The sequence below is a fragment of the Pongo abelii genome, chromosome 16, assembly GCF_028885655.2.
Source record: "Pongo abelii isolate AG06213 chromosome 16, NHGRI_mPonAbe1-v2.0_pri, whole genome shotgun sequence".
Classification (NCBI taxonomy): domain Eukaryota; kingdom Metazoa; phylum Chordata; class Mammalia; order Primates; family Hominidae; genus Pongo; species Pongo abelii.
Window position 1 is genome coordinate 49,645,320 of NC_072001.2, and position 15,466 is coordinate 49,660,785.

Here is a 15,466-nt window from a genome sequence, read left to right on the forward strand (position 1 = left end):
GATTAAAAACCTCCAATTATCGGTTGTTAGTGAAATCTTTTGGGGGTGTATAAGAACCATGGGAAAACATGATTTGGAGCTGCTCAATCAGCTAGAAGATTAGTAGATAAGGATAAATGGTGGGAAGTTTTGAAAGAAATTTGATGTTGAGACGCTAAAGAAATAATCATAATCCATGTCACCTGGAAACCCTCCTGTCAGATTTGCACCTCTATCTATTGTGATATCTATATCATGTCATCATAAATGTTTTGCTAGGTTGTTAGCAGTCCCACATAGAATGCCTGAACTTCACATTTTTAATTTTATCTCTCATGAAATACAAGATTAATTGGTATATACTTTTTTGAGTCAACCATGTTAAATCTAGCAAATGCAAATTTAAATAAGTAGCTGGATAAATCCTTGTTAAACATAAAGTTACCAGGGAATTCTGATATAAATACTGGTGGGTAAGTCAGTATCTTTCCTCTTCTTCTTGAAATCATATTAAAATTCTCCCAGAGACAATGAGTCAGAAAACTTTACTTTCAGGAAAATTCTGAGACATATTTTATCTATAAATTACAAATGCACGGAAGTGTTGACACTAGACAAAAGCCATTGTGAAGAAATGAAGAGATAATATGCAGGTGAGAGTCCGTTCGTGGCAGACCTCAGAAAACCCCAGGGAAAATTACATTTCTTGAAAATGAGACTCACTTTGGATTGCAAATTTTAGCCCCTCATTGTAACAGTAGATGGGGTGTATGAGAGCCATGGGAAAACATGATTTGGAGCTGCTCAATTAGCTAGAAGATTATTAGATAAGGATAAATGGTGGGAAGTTTTAAAAGAAATTTGATGTCGAGATGCTAAAGAAATAATCATAATCCATGTTACCTGGAAACCCTCCTGTCAGGTTGAGAAGGACTAAGCACAAGCTGTCAGGGATTCAATTTTATTGAGAAAAGTAGAGAAGAGTTTACAGAGGCTTTAAAAAAGCCCTCTTTGGAGGATGGTCTTTGTTTCTCTGGTAGTAAAGAAGGAAAGATCCCTTTGGAGGTGAAGCCTGCAAGACTACAAAAATGTCCTCCTATAAATAGAAACTTCCTGTATATAATTTCCTAGACATGTACCATTTATTAAGGATGAGTAATAAAAAACTGTTACAGTGCTAACACAAAGACATTTTAAGAAAAAGTATAGAAAAGAGCATTATAATTTTAAAACAGACAAAAGCCTGCAGAAAAACATTTATAGGAGCAGGTAAAAATTATGAGCATATATCTCACCATGAATTTTTAAAAAGTGTTTTTATAAAAACAACTGCCTGCTTCTATGAAGACAGTCTACACACACTAAAGGAACTCAATTTAGGAGTGAGATGGCAAGACAATAAAATATGAATAAATATCACTCGGCCATATGTAAGAAAGTAGAAAAACATAATCATAGAAAGAAAAACAAAACTGAAGGAAACAAAAAGAATAATATATCGTGGAGGAGATATGTAATACACACATGCACACAAACCTGGAGAATAAAATGAAATAAGCTTGGTGGATAAAGTGATACAAGGAGATTAAGTAAAATAGAAATAAAGATTTTTAAAAGGCTAGATAGAAAATGGTAAATGTAAAAGATATAACACTGAAAATCAAAACAATGTAGTACAAATGTTTTAAGATTTTTTAAGCTTTCCTAAGAAAACACAACGTTGAGTATTCAAATTAAAAATGAAGACCCTGAAAGCGTATCTTAGTAAAATCAACACAGAACATCTCACAAGACATATCCTGGTAAGCTTTTTGTATTTATAAGAAAAAAAAAGTTCTGGTTAATTAGCAGAGAGTTCAGGTCACATTTTAGGGAAAAACATATCAGTCTACCTTCAGATTTCCCTACAGCAATATTAAATGCCAGAAAATAATGGGGAGATACTTATCAAAAGGATACGTGAACCAAGGGTTTTATATTCAGCCAAGACAACCTTCAGGTAAGAAGACAAAAGATAAAGTGTTTTGAATTTGCTACAAATCAAGGAATACTTTTCCTATGAGTTCTTCTTTAAGGAAATTATTGAAGAATGAACCTCAGAAAAGTAATAAAGATTTTGAAAGCTACCAGAGAAGGATGAGTGGCATGCATAAATTATATTTAACTTTAGAACAAAGATTAAAATAAGTGCAAAGATTAGAATGAAGAGAGTGGAATGAAAGTTTACATGCCCAATACAATAGAAATGATATAACAAATAAATATTTTGGAAGGAGTAAAGAAGGTGGGACCTAGAATAAGCTGTTATCTGTCACTTCTGTAGTTGACTTCATAGTCAAGAGGGTATCAACTGGAGCTGAAAAACTGCGTAAGTTTACACATAATTTATAGTACCAAGGTGAATATTAAGAAAAGTGATGAGATAAATTAAAATTGGTGGATATATGAGAAAGAAAAGCTTGTAAATGTTGTCACCCATTATAATCAAGAAGTAATAACTATAGTCTAAAGACATATATTGTTAATTGCTTAACAATATATTATAAAAATGTGTCAGCAGATCTCCCAGCACAGTGTTCAAGCTCTGCTAAGGGACAGACTGCCTCCTCAAGTGGGTCCCTGACCCTCGTGCCTCCTGACTGGTAGAAACCTCCCAGCAGGGGTTAACAGACACCTCATACAGGAGAGCTCTGGCTGGCATCTGGTGGGTGCCCCTCTGGGACGAAGCTTCCGGAGGAAGGAACAGGCAGCAATCTTTGCTGTTCTGCAGCCTCCGCTGGTGACACCCAGGCAAACAGGATCTAGAGTGGACCTCCAGCAAACTCCAGCAGACCTGCAGCAGAGGGGCCTGTTAGATGGAAAACTAACAAACAGAAAGGAATACCATCAACATCAACAAAAAGGACATCCACTCAGGAACCCCATCTGAAGGTCACCAACATCAAAGGCCAAAGGTGGATAAATCCACAAAGGTGAGGAAAAACCAGCACAAAAAGGCTGAAAATTCCCAGAACCATAACACCTCTTCTCTTCCAAAGGATCACAATTCTCATCAGCTAGGGAACAAAACTGGACGGAGAATGAGTTTGATGAATTGACAGAAGTAGACTTCAGAAGGTGGGTAACAACAAACTCCTCCAAGCTAAAGGAGCATGTTCTAACCCAATGCAAGGAAAGTAAGACCCTTGAAAAAGGGTTAGAGGAATTGCTAACTAGAATAATCAGTTTAGAGAAGAACATAAATGACCTGATGGAGCTGAAAAATACAGCACGAGAAGTTCGTGAAGCATACGCAAGTATCATTAGCAGAATCGATCAAGCGGAAGAAAGGATATCAGATACTGAAGATCAACTTAATGAAATAAAGCGTGAAGACAAGATTAGAGATAACAGAATGAAAAGGAATGAACAAAGCCTACAAAAAATATGGGACTATGTGAAAAGACCAAACCTACATTTGAATGGTGTACCTGAAAGTGATGGGGAGAACAGAACCACGTTGGAAAACACCCTTCAGGATATTATCCAGGAGAACTTCCCCAACCTAGCAAGACAGGCCAACATTCAAATTCAGGAAATACAGAGACCACCACAAAGATACTCCTCGAGAAGATCAACCCCAAGACACATAACCATCAGATTCACCAAGGTTGAAATTAAGGAAAAAATGTTAAGGGCAGTCAAAGAGAAAGGCCGGGTTACCCACAAAGGGAAGCCCATCAGACTAACAGTAGATCTCTCTGCAGAAACTCTACAAGCCAGAAGAGACTGGGGGCCAATAGTCAACATTATTAAAGAATTTTCAACCCAGAATTTCATATCCAGCCAAACTAAGCTTCATAAGCAAAGGAGAAAAAATATCCTTTACAGACAAGAAAATATTGAGAGATTTTGTCACCACCAGGCCTGCCTTACAAGAGCTCCTGGAGGAAGCACTAAACATGGAAAGGAACAACCAGTACCAGCCACTGCAAAAATATACCAAATGGTAAAGACCATCAACACTATGAGGAAACTGCATCAACTAATGGGCAAAATAACCAGCTAGAATCATAATTACAGGATCAAATTCAAACATAACAATATTAATCTTAAATATAAATGGGCTAAATGCCCCAATTAAAAGACACAGACTGGCAAATTGGATAAAGAGTCAAGACCCTTCAGTGTGCCATATTCAGGAGACCCATCTCACATGCAAAGACACACATAGGCTCAAAATAAATGGATGGAAGAATATTTACCAAACAAATGGAAAGAAAAAAAAAAAGCAGAATCCTAGTCTGATAAAACAGACTTTAAACCAACAAAGATCAAAAGAGATAAAGAAGGGCATTACATAATGGTAAAGGATCAATGCAAAAATAACAGCTAACTATCCTAAATATATATGCACCCAATACAGGAGCACCCAGGTTCATAAAGCAAGTTCTTTGAGAACTACAAAGAGATTTAGACTCCCACACAGTAATAGTGGGAGATTTTAACACCCCACTGTCAATATTAGACAGATCAACAAGACAGAAAATTAACAAAGATATTCATGACTTGAACTCAGCTCTGGACCAAGTGGACCTAATAGACATCTATAGAACTCTCCACCCCAGATCAACAGAATATACATTCTTCTCAGCACCACATCACACTTATTCTAAAATTGACCACATAATTGGAAGTAAAACACTCCTCAGCAAATGCAAAAGAAGGAAAGTCATAACAAACAGTCTCTCAGACCACATAGCAATCAAATTAGATCTCAGGATTAAGAAACTCACTCAAAACTGCACAACTACATGGAAACTGAACAACCTGCTCCTGAATGACTACTGGGTAAATAACGAAATGAAGGCGGAAAAAAATAAGTTCTCTAAAACCAATGAGAACAAAGACACAACATGTCAGAATCTCTGGGATACAGCTAAAGCAGTGTTTAGAGGCAAATTTATAGCACTAAATGCCCTCGGGAGAAAGCAGGAAAGATCTAAAATCGACACCCTAACATCACAATTAAAAGAACTAGAGAAGAAAGAGGAAACACATTCAAAAGCTAGCAGAAGACAAGAAATAACTAAGATCAGAGCAGAACTGAAGTAAAGACAAGAAAAACCCTTCAAAAAATCAATGAACCCAGTAGTTGCTTTTTTGAAAAGAACAAAATAGACCACTAACTAGACTAATAAAGAAAAGAGAGAAGACTCAAATAGACACAATAAAAAATGATAAAGGGGATATCACCACTGATCCCAAAGAAATACAAACTACCATCAGAGAATATTACAAATACCTCTACTCAAATAAGCTAGAAAATCTAGAAGAAATGAATAAATTCCTGGACACATACACCCTCCCAAGTCTAAACCAGGAAGAAGTCAAATCCCTGAATAGACCAATAACAAGCTCTGAAATTGAGGCAGTAATTAATAGCCTACCAACCAGAAAACATCCAGGACCAGATGGATTCACAGCCGAATTTTACCACAGGTACAAAGAGAAGCTGCTACCATTCCTTCTGAAACTATTCCAAACAACAGAAAAAGAGGGACTTCCTCCCTACTCATTTTATGAGTTCAACCATTGTGGAAGGCAGTATGGCAATTCCCCAAGGATCTAGAACTAGAAATACCATTTGACCCAGCATTCCCATTAGTGGGTATATACCCAAAGGATTATAAATCATTCTTCTATAAAGACACATGCACACATATGTTTACTGCGGCACTGTTCACAATAGCAGACTTGGAACCAACCCAAATGCCCATCAATGATAGAGTGAATAAAGAAAATATGTTACATATACACCATGGAATACTATGCAGCCATAAAAAGGATGAGTTCATCTCCTTTGCAGGAACATGAAGCTGGAAACCATCATTCTTAGCAAACTAACACAAGAACAGAAAACCAAACATCATATGTTCTCACTTATAAGTGGTAGTTGAACAATCAGAACACATGGACAGGGAGGGGAACATCACACACTGGGGCCTGTCAGGGGCTAGGGGAGGGATAGCATTAGGAGAAATACCTAATGTAGATGACAGGTTGACGGGTGCAGCAAACCACCATGGCACATGTATACCTATGTAACAAAACTGCATGTTCTGCACCTGTATCCCACAACTTAAAAGTATAATAAAAAAGTGTCACATAACTGAAACAGCTATTTTTTATTGGCTGCATAACATTTCAGTTTATGAATATCTATGCTTCTTTTAAATGAACCTATGTTATGTAGGTATTTCCAAAATGTGAATATTATAAGAAATAGCACTATGAATTTTTAATGTGTTTTTATGTATTTGTTTGATTACTTTTAAAGTTAAGCTCTTAATAATAGAATTCTTGGATCAATAGGTTGGCAGATTTTGGAGGCTTTTGAAATATATTGCCAAACTATCTTTTAGAACAATGAATGGTGACTATTTCTCCTGATCCTTGCCAACAGTAGGTATCATCATTCTTTTAGAACAATGAATGGTGACTATTTCTCCTGATCCTTGCCAACAGTAGGTATCATCAGTCTTTTATAGCTTTACTAAATTTCTGGACAAAGACTACTAATTTATGTTTAAATTTTCATTATTTCATTATTTATAAATAAACACAAATTCACTATATGTTGAACATTTGCATCTATTCTTCTTTAAGAACATCTTTTTCATATTCCATTGAGGTTGCACTGTTTTCCTATTGATCTGTAAATGTTGATTATCTATTAAGACAATAATCCTTTGTCATATTTGTTCTAAATATTTCTCCCTTTTAAAATCCTATTTATGGCATTTTTAAAAGCATAAGGAATTTTGTGTTAAAATGTATTTCTTTCTCATAGCTTTATATTTAGAAAAAAATTTTAGATCCCAGTTTCATATAAACTTATTACCTTAAATGCTTTATTTTCTTGTCCCCTTGCCAGAGCATAGGAAGTTTTTTTCCAGTCTTCACGGTAAGAACTTGTTGAAGCTCCTGGACGTAAAACTCAGGAAAGTGTGGGGATTCCCCTAAGACTGAGGTCTCCAGAGTTTTTATCTTATATTTGAAGTTAGTACACACTGAAACTCCAGACATTTGTCAATAACAGCTGAAGGGTTCCTACCAGCTGCAGCTGTGGGCTTCTGCTTCTGAGCTTCTACTCCAGTTAAGCTGTGATTCTCTGTATCTGCCTATCTGTCTCTCCAATTTTCAGGACAGCAGTTTGCCGTGTAATCTCAATATTTCGATAGATCTAACAACTGTTGACTTTCAGGTTTTTCTTCTTTAGAGGATGGGACTGATGAGTTCCAAGTTCTTTACATGTTGGGATGAAAACTGGAAGTCTAATTTAGTCTTTAAATCACAAGAAACTTTGGAGAACTTTTAAAAAATGAAACATATTAGTAAAGAGCTGGTAGTTTTCCAAATAATTAGATAATTGTTGACAGCATTTATTATTTATTTTCCTCATTTTCTAATTTATAATGAGATATGAGGTGAGCTTTAAGAGGGAGCTCAAAAATAATTCTGGACAGTTTTCTAAGGTATTATTGTAGCTGTACAAGCACAAGCAATATGGTTTCTTGAAAATTATTTATCTAATAAGTCTTCTTACTACACAAGAGGTAAGCAGTAAATGAGAGAGGCAGGAGAGAATTGTCTATTGTTTTGGAGCATTTTAAGCCTGTCTTTAAAATCTGAATGCATTACTAATGAATATCTTTAAAAGTCGGTTGAATAGTATCCAAGTAATACCTCTTTATTCTATTTTATCCTTCATTCCCTCTATCTCCTTCTGCAAGTTCAAAATATCATTTCTGAGTGAATATACACCCATAATGAGCTGAATGGTGTTTTCTTAATTAGGCAGTTCTTTTTGTTGGCTGGAAACTAAAGCTCCAATTAGTATGGAGTCAAAGGAGCAAATTACCTGCATAAGTTACTGTCACAGCAGCATCAGCTTATGCCTTTTCTTGAAGGTCTTTAGAAAAGAAAGTCTTTGGCTTAGCATCAGTCTGTCAAAATTTTATCTCCTGGTATCTAAAGTGAAAATTTGATATTTATAAAGCTTTTGGAACTGTAAATAAGAAGGAGTGGAAGTTACTTTAATACAAAGAGCCACCAATATACAAGATACAAGGAGGAGAAAACAAGGTCTACAAAAATACAATAACACATGTGTAAGTTATGTTCTTTCACATTGCTGATTTTGATTCCTTGGTCTTCATATCCCCAAACTTTAACATGGTACCAGGAAAAGAAAATCTTTATGCACGTATATATTCAACAAGTAAACACTTATTATATATTCAGCACTTTATCAGGCTCAGGGGACAGAGGATGAATTCAGATTCTTTACTCTCAAGGCATGTAGAAGTAGTCAGGGTTATTCTCCAGAGAAACAGAACCACCAGAATTTATTTATATATATATATATTTATTTATTTATCATGAGAATTGGCACACACAATTATGGAAGCTGAGAAGTTCCATGATCTGCCCTATGCAAGCTGGAAAGCCAGGAAAACTAGTATCGTAATTCAGGCCAAGTTTGAGTGCTTGAGAATCAGGAAGGAGCCCAAATATCCCAGGAGTAGGAGAAGATGGGTGTCCTAGCTCAAACAGAGAGAGCAAATTCTCCATTCCTCCACTTTTTTCTTTTATTTGAGTTTCAAGTAATTGGATGATGCCCATCCACAGTGGTGAGGGCAATCTTCTTTATATCATCTATTGATTCAAATACTAATTTCTTCTGGAAATACCCTCAGGAACAAACCTAGAAATAGTATTTTACTGGCTATCTGATCATCCCTTATCACAGTCAAGTTGACCCACAAAATTATCCATCACAAGGGATTTATAACTAATGGATGAAACAGGTATTTTAAAAAAAGTGCAATAAAGGGTTAAAGAGGAGTTTATAGTGGTACATTTAACTTCGTATTTTAGCAATGGAGCTCACTGCTGTAGGCTTATATATAAACTCATGTGTGGTAAGTCTGTGGGCCCATGACCAGGAATAAATTCTGTACCTTTATCAATCATTCAAATCCATTACTGGAAAAATGATATAAGCTCAGTTGTAGAGGTGAGGTTTTACATTAAGTATAAACAAGGTAATGGTAAAATTTACTCCTGGGATAAGGAAACTCTTCACAGAGAAAGTGATGTTTGAGCTAATTTTGGAAGCAAAGTAGGTGTTGATAAGCTAATGAGGGAGAGTAGGTGGGACTTACATTTCAGGCGGAATAAATAATGCTGAAAAAGTTGCATAAATGTGAAAAATACTGAAGTGTTGAAAACAAAACAAAAACTGTAAGCTATACCATGCAATTGGAGCATAGAATTTAAGTGTAGATTTGAAAATATGTACCTAGCAATTAGATATACAGCATGTACATCTTGAAAGAGGTCTTGGCAGGAGATGTGGATTTGAGAGTCATTGAATCGGAGCTACAGGAATGATTGAAATTGCTTTAGGAATACGGTGAAGAGCTGGGTGTCAAATGTGGAGATCATTTGCCAAATCAGCATGCAGTTATTGGTTGCCAACATTAAAATTTCAAGAGATTTCACGTAAGAAATACTGATATCCGGCTTCTCTTGAAAAGGGTCTCCATTTCAGGTCTACATCCCAGGATGGAAATAATTGGCTGGCACTGAATAAAGGTTTGTTCCCTTTTGTTAGGACTCGGAGCCCTTTCTAATTGTCCGAGTCTCTGCTGTCACAGTCCCTGAAGACTTGCTTACTTCACATGTTTTTGTACTTGCCTGCTTTGAGGTTTCGACTTCTTGTAAAGCCTTGAAAACATAAATGTCCATGATGTCATTGTAGAAAGAGAAGCCAGCAAAAGAGACTGAGAAGGAAATGGGGACAGAAGGGTTGATTTGGTTATAGCATCAAATGATTCTGGATAGCACGAAATGATCAACGTTGGAAAAGGAATGGAAAAGCTTATGGAACAATGCCAAAGCCAGTCTGCCCCACTTAAAAATGCTTGCAAGGATTCTCAAGTTTGGTAGCTTAGAATTACATAGGTTGTGTGATTTAATTCAACTATTTTGAAAATGATATTTCTTAGGATAATTAAAATTTTGTGATGCAGTAAAATATATTTATCTTTTTTAAATTTTATGGCTGACTTATATCTTATTAAATTATTGGGGTGGTTTTATAATTTTAAGTGAAGTGTGAAAAAAGGCAAGCACTTTAAAAATATCATACAGTTTAATATATGAATAGGAGGATAAGTATAGGATATAAAAATTATTCCACTTTCTACTATGGACCTAAATCAAGTCTTAATATAATTTAGAACCCCAGAATCCTGACCCCTTGATTTTCCTTTGTCATTCGTATTTGATATTTCTAATAAATGTTTTTATTTTAGAACAGTTTTAGGTTTACAAAAAAGTTGCAAAGATAATCCCCAGAGTTTCCATTTACCCCACACCCAATTTCTCTTATTAACTCTTCACATTACTATAATACATTTGTTATAAGTAATAAACTGATATTGGTAAACTGTTAGTGATTCAAGTCCTTAATATTTATAGTTTTATTTATATTATCTATTTCTCCTGTGAGAGCTGGCTGTTTGTGCCTTTCAAGAAATTGGTCCATTTCATGTAAGTTATCAAATATATGGAAAAATATATTCAAAGTATTTATTTATTATCATTTTAATGTCCTTGTGTATTAGCCCATTTTCACACTGCTGATAAAGACATACCTGAGAATGGGCAATTTACAAAAAAAGGAGGTTTAATTGGACTTACAGTTCCATGTGGTTAGGGAAGCCTCAAAATCATGTGGAAGGCAAGGAGGAGCAAGTCACATCTGAAGTGGATGGCAGCAGGCAAAGAGAGAGGTTGAGCAAGGAAACTCCTCCTTATGATACCATCAGATCTCATGACACTTAGTCATGAGAATAATTATTCTCACTATCATGAGAACAGCACGGGAAAGACCAGCCCCCATGATTCAATTAACTCCCACTGGGTCCTTCCCACAATACGTGGAAATTCAAGATGAGATCTGGGCAGCCAAACCATATCATTCTTCCCCAGCCCCTCCCAAATCTCATGTCCTCACATTTCAAAACCAGTCATGCCTTTCCAACAGTCCCCCAAAGTCTTAACTCATTTCAGCATGAACTCAAAAGTCCACAGTCCAACATCTCATCTGGGGCAAGGCAAGTCCCTTGTCTCCCTATAAGACTGTAAAACCAAAAGCAAGTTAGTTACTTCCTAGATACATGTTACTTCTAGTTACTTCCTAGATATTTCCTAGTTACTTCCTAGATACAATTTAATTGGCTCATGTTTCCACAGGCTATACAGAAGCATAGTACCAGCATCTGCTTGGCTTCTGGGGAGGGTACAGGCATTGCATAAATACAGCCATTCAAAATGGGAGAAATTGGTCTAAACAAAGGAGCTACAGGCCCCATGCAAATCTGAAATCCAGTGGGGCAGTCAAATCTTAAAGCTCCAAAATGATCTCCTTTGACTCCATGTCTCACATCCAGATTGCGCTGATGCAATAGGTGGTTCCTGTGGTCTTGGGCAGCTCCACCCCTGTGGCTTTGCAGGGTACGGCCTCCCTCCTGACTGGTTTCATGGGGGTGGCACTGAGTGTCTGCAACTTTTCCAGGGGCATGGTGCAAGCTGTAGGTGGATTTATCATTCTGGGGTCTGGAGGATGGTGGTCCTCTTCTCACAGCTCCACTAGGTGGTGCCCCAGTAGATACTCTGTGTGGGGGCTCTGACCCCATATTTACCTTCCACACTGCCCTACCAGAGGTTCTCCATGAGAGGTCTGCCCCTGCAGCAAACTTCTGCCTGGACATCCAGGCATTTCCATATGTCCTCTAAAATCTAGGCAGAGGTTCCCAACCCTCAATTCTTGACTTCTGTGCACTTGCAGGCTCAACACCATGTGGAAGCTTCCAAGGCTTGGGGCTTGCACCCTCTGAAGCCACGGCTCAAGCTGTACATTGGCCCCTTTCACGCACAGCTGGAGTGGCTGTGATGCAGGGCACCAAGTTCCTAGACTGCACACAGCATGCGGACCCTGGGCCCAGCCCGTGAAACCATTTTCTCCCAGACCTCTGGGCTTGTGATGGGAGGGGCTGCCATGAAGAACTCCAGCATTCTCTGGAGACATTTTCCCCATTGTCTTGGGGATTAACATTTGGCTCTTCCTTACTTACTCAAATTTCTGCAGCCAGCTTAAATTTCTCCTAAAAAAATGTATTTTTCTTTTCTATTGTATTGTCAGGCTGCAAATTTTCTGAACTTTAATTCTCTGCTTCCCTTACAAAACTTAATGCCTACAACAGTACCTAAGTCACCTCTTGAATGCTTTGCTGCATAGAAATTTCTTCCACCAGATATCCTAAATTCTCTCTCTCAAGTTCAAATTTCCACAAATCTCTAGGGCAGGGGCAATATGCCAGCAGTCTCTTTGCTAAAGTGTAGCAAGAATCACGTTTGCTCCAGTTCCCAACAAGTTCCCCATCTCCATCTGAGACCACCTCAGCCTAGAACTTATGGTCCATATTGCTATCAAGGTTTTGGTCAAAGCCATTCAACAAGTTTCTAGGAAGTTTCAAACTTTCCCACATTTTCCTGTCTTCTTCTGAGCTCTCCAAACTACTACGAGAGAAACAAAGACCATCCTCCAACGAGGGCTTTTTTAAAGCCTCTGTAAACTCTCCTCTACTTTTCTCAATAAAATTGAATCCCTGACAGCTTGTGCTTAGTCCTTCTCAACCTGACAGGAGGGTTTCCAGGTAACATGGATTATGATTATTTCTTTAGCATCTCGACGTCAAATTTCTTTTAAAACTTCCCACCATTTATCCTTATCTAATAATCTTCTAGCTGATTGAGCAGCTCCAAATCATGTTTTCCCATGGCTCTCATACACCCCATCTACTGTTACAACGAGGGGCTAAAATTTGCAATCCAAAGTGAGTCTCACTTTCAAGAAATGTAATTTTCCCTGGGGTTTTCTGAGGTCTGCCACGAGTGGACTCTCACCTGCATATTATCTCTTCATTTCTTCACAATGGCTTTTGTCCAGTCTCAACACTTCTGTACATTTGTAATTTATAGATAAAATATGTCTGTAGACTCATATAGTTGGGTCTGTTTTTTATCCAGTATAATATTCTGTCTTTTAATTGGTTCTTTCAGTTATTCACACAAATTAATGTCTATCGTGTTTGTTAACCACTTTCTATTTATTGTATTTGTTCTTAATTTCTCTCTTTGCTTTTTCTGATTTAGTTTAGCTATTACAAATTACGGGAAATACTTTCTGGTTTTCATTTTGACTGATTTTTAAGAACAGAGTACTGATGCCAAGAAAGAAATGTCTGCAATTGCAATTGCTTAAATACCATGCTGCCTAGGTGAAATTTTAATTATGTGGTAATAAAGCATGATAAGTCTGCAAGATAAGCACTATGGTAAATACAGAAAAAAATATGGGCAGAACACCTATCCTTGAGGGAAAAAATGTAGATAATCTAGAATTGATCCTATATATTTATTGTCTGTAGTGTTAAAATTATTAGGTATCTTCTTTTCTTCCACAACAGATGCCACTTGTAGGAAATGTATTATCTATCAGCAATTATAATAATTGTTAGCATTTACTGAATACTTGCTATGGGTAGGTACTCTAATAATAACTTCAATACAAATGTTTTAAATAAGGTGGCCATTCAACGTTCTATAAATAAAATATAGAATAAATGCATGATGATAATGGATTGAGGGGAAAAGATGTTCCATTTTATCAGTGTATTAAATGTTGTATCCATTGAGGACACTGATAACATTGATCCTGTTTCCTTTCTACCTAACACAGCATTTGAATCACAAATATCTTCTGAATGAATTGGAATTTTACATTTTCACGGAAAAATTTAAAGGATTTAACTGTAAAAATAGAAAGTTATTCTCATGTAAATATTTTTAAAATGTGATCCTCGATATGAAATCTATGTATATCTCTTACATATATCTTTCTTAACAATTACAGATGAGGAAAAGGAATAAGAAGAAAAATAGATCTTAAGGAAATATTCAATTAAGGATTCTAAAATTATAATAGAAACTTAAATGAAGCTTTTTTCATTTGCTTAGTTCCAGACAGTGAATGTCTTAAGCATGCCAAAGGAAAACATATTGAAGAGTATGCTGGACTAAATGGTGATTAAACTCTCCAAAATTTTGCTGTTCAAATGGTGCCATTCTTTGTTCTCAATTATGCATAAGTGTACAAAAGTACCACTTTTTTTCTTCCTCATATTCCAATATATTTTATTTCCATTATCCATCCTTTCACCTGCTGTCTTTGTATATTGGCAGCTTTCAGGAGTTCTAATATAATTCCTCATCCTTATTCTTAATGTCTTCTGGCATCTGCCATATTAGATTTCATGAGAAGAGAAGAAATGTTTCCTTGAACAGTTTCAAAATCTATCTTAAATATATTGTTGTGTATTTTCTTTCACTTTTTTCTCTATTTTTTTTTCTGCCACAGCTGTGGATTCATCCATATGGTACCTTCTCAAAAATGCAGCCAATTTTCTTGTATCATTGTCTAATTTAGAAGCGTTGTGACTTTTGTTATTTTGAAGTTCTTATACTTCTGAAATCATGTGTTTGGGGACTCCATTTTTGCAATTTGTTTTTCATCTCTTTAAAGAAAGCATTGTTTCTAGTTATATAATGAGCCTGAAAACAAGAAAGTATAATTGGATTTGACCAAAAGAGATGCAAAAAAAGAATCATTGCTCCCTCCTCTAACTGGCTGAATAATACACGTATTTCAGAAATCACTCTGAAATACTTCTAAACCTAAACTGAGTAATTGACTCATAGTGTCCTTTGACCTAATTTCTTCTATAAAGTGGAAGGCACATGGCCATAGATAGACATGAGTTCAATTCAAACTCCACATCTTAAATTTTACATTTCAAAGGAAGTGATCAACCATATATAAATGTTGCAAAGACTTAGCCTAAAATAGCTTAGCAACTTTTAAACAGTACAGTTACATCAAGATTATAGAAGCACTGTAATGTTGTAGATTGGGTAGGGTGGAGGGGTTACGTATGGGGGATTCTTATGAGGGTTAATTTTGGATAAGGTTACCAATATGCTCTTAATACCTCTTCCTCATGCCACACCCATCATGGACACACAGACACACAGACACATACACACACACACAGAGAGAAAGAGAGAGAGAGAGAGAAAGATTGAGTTGATACCCGTTTTTCACCTTAAGTCTAGTGGCAGACTATTCAACAGGACCATTCAGAGGTTTGATATGTGTCCCAAGTGTGTTTATAAAGTACACTAAAATTGGTATCTTGCTTCTGCCTAGCAAATCTTTAAGCATAAAGAATGAGCTAGCTAGGAGCTTTGATGGCAATGTAAAGGAGAGCTGCTGATGCACTAGGATTCAGTTTGAAAAACCTAGGGTTGACAG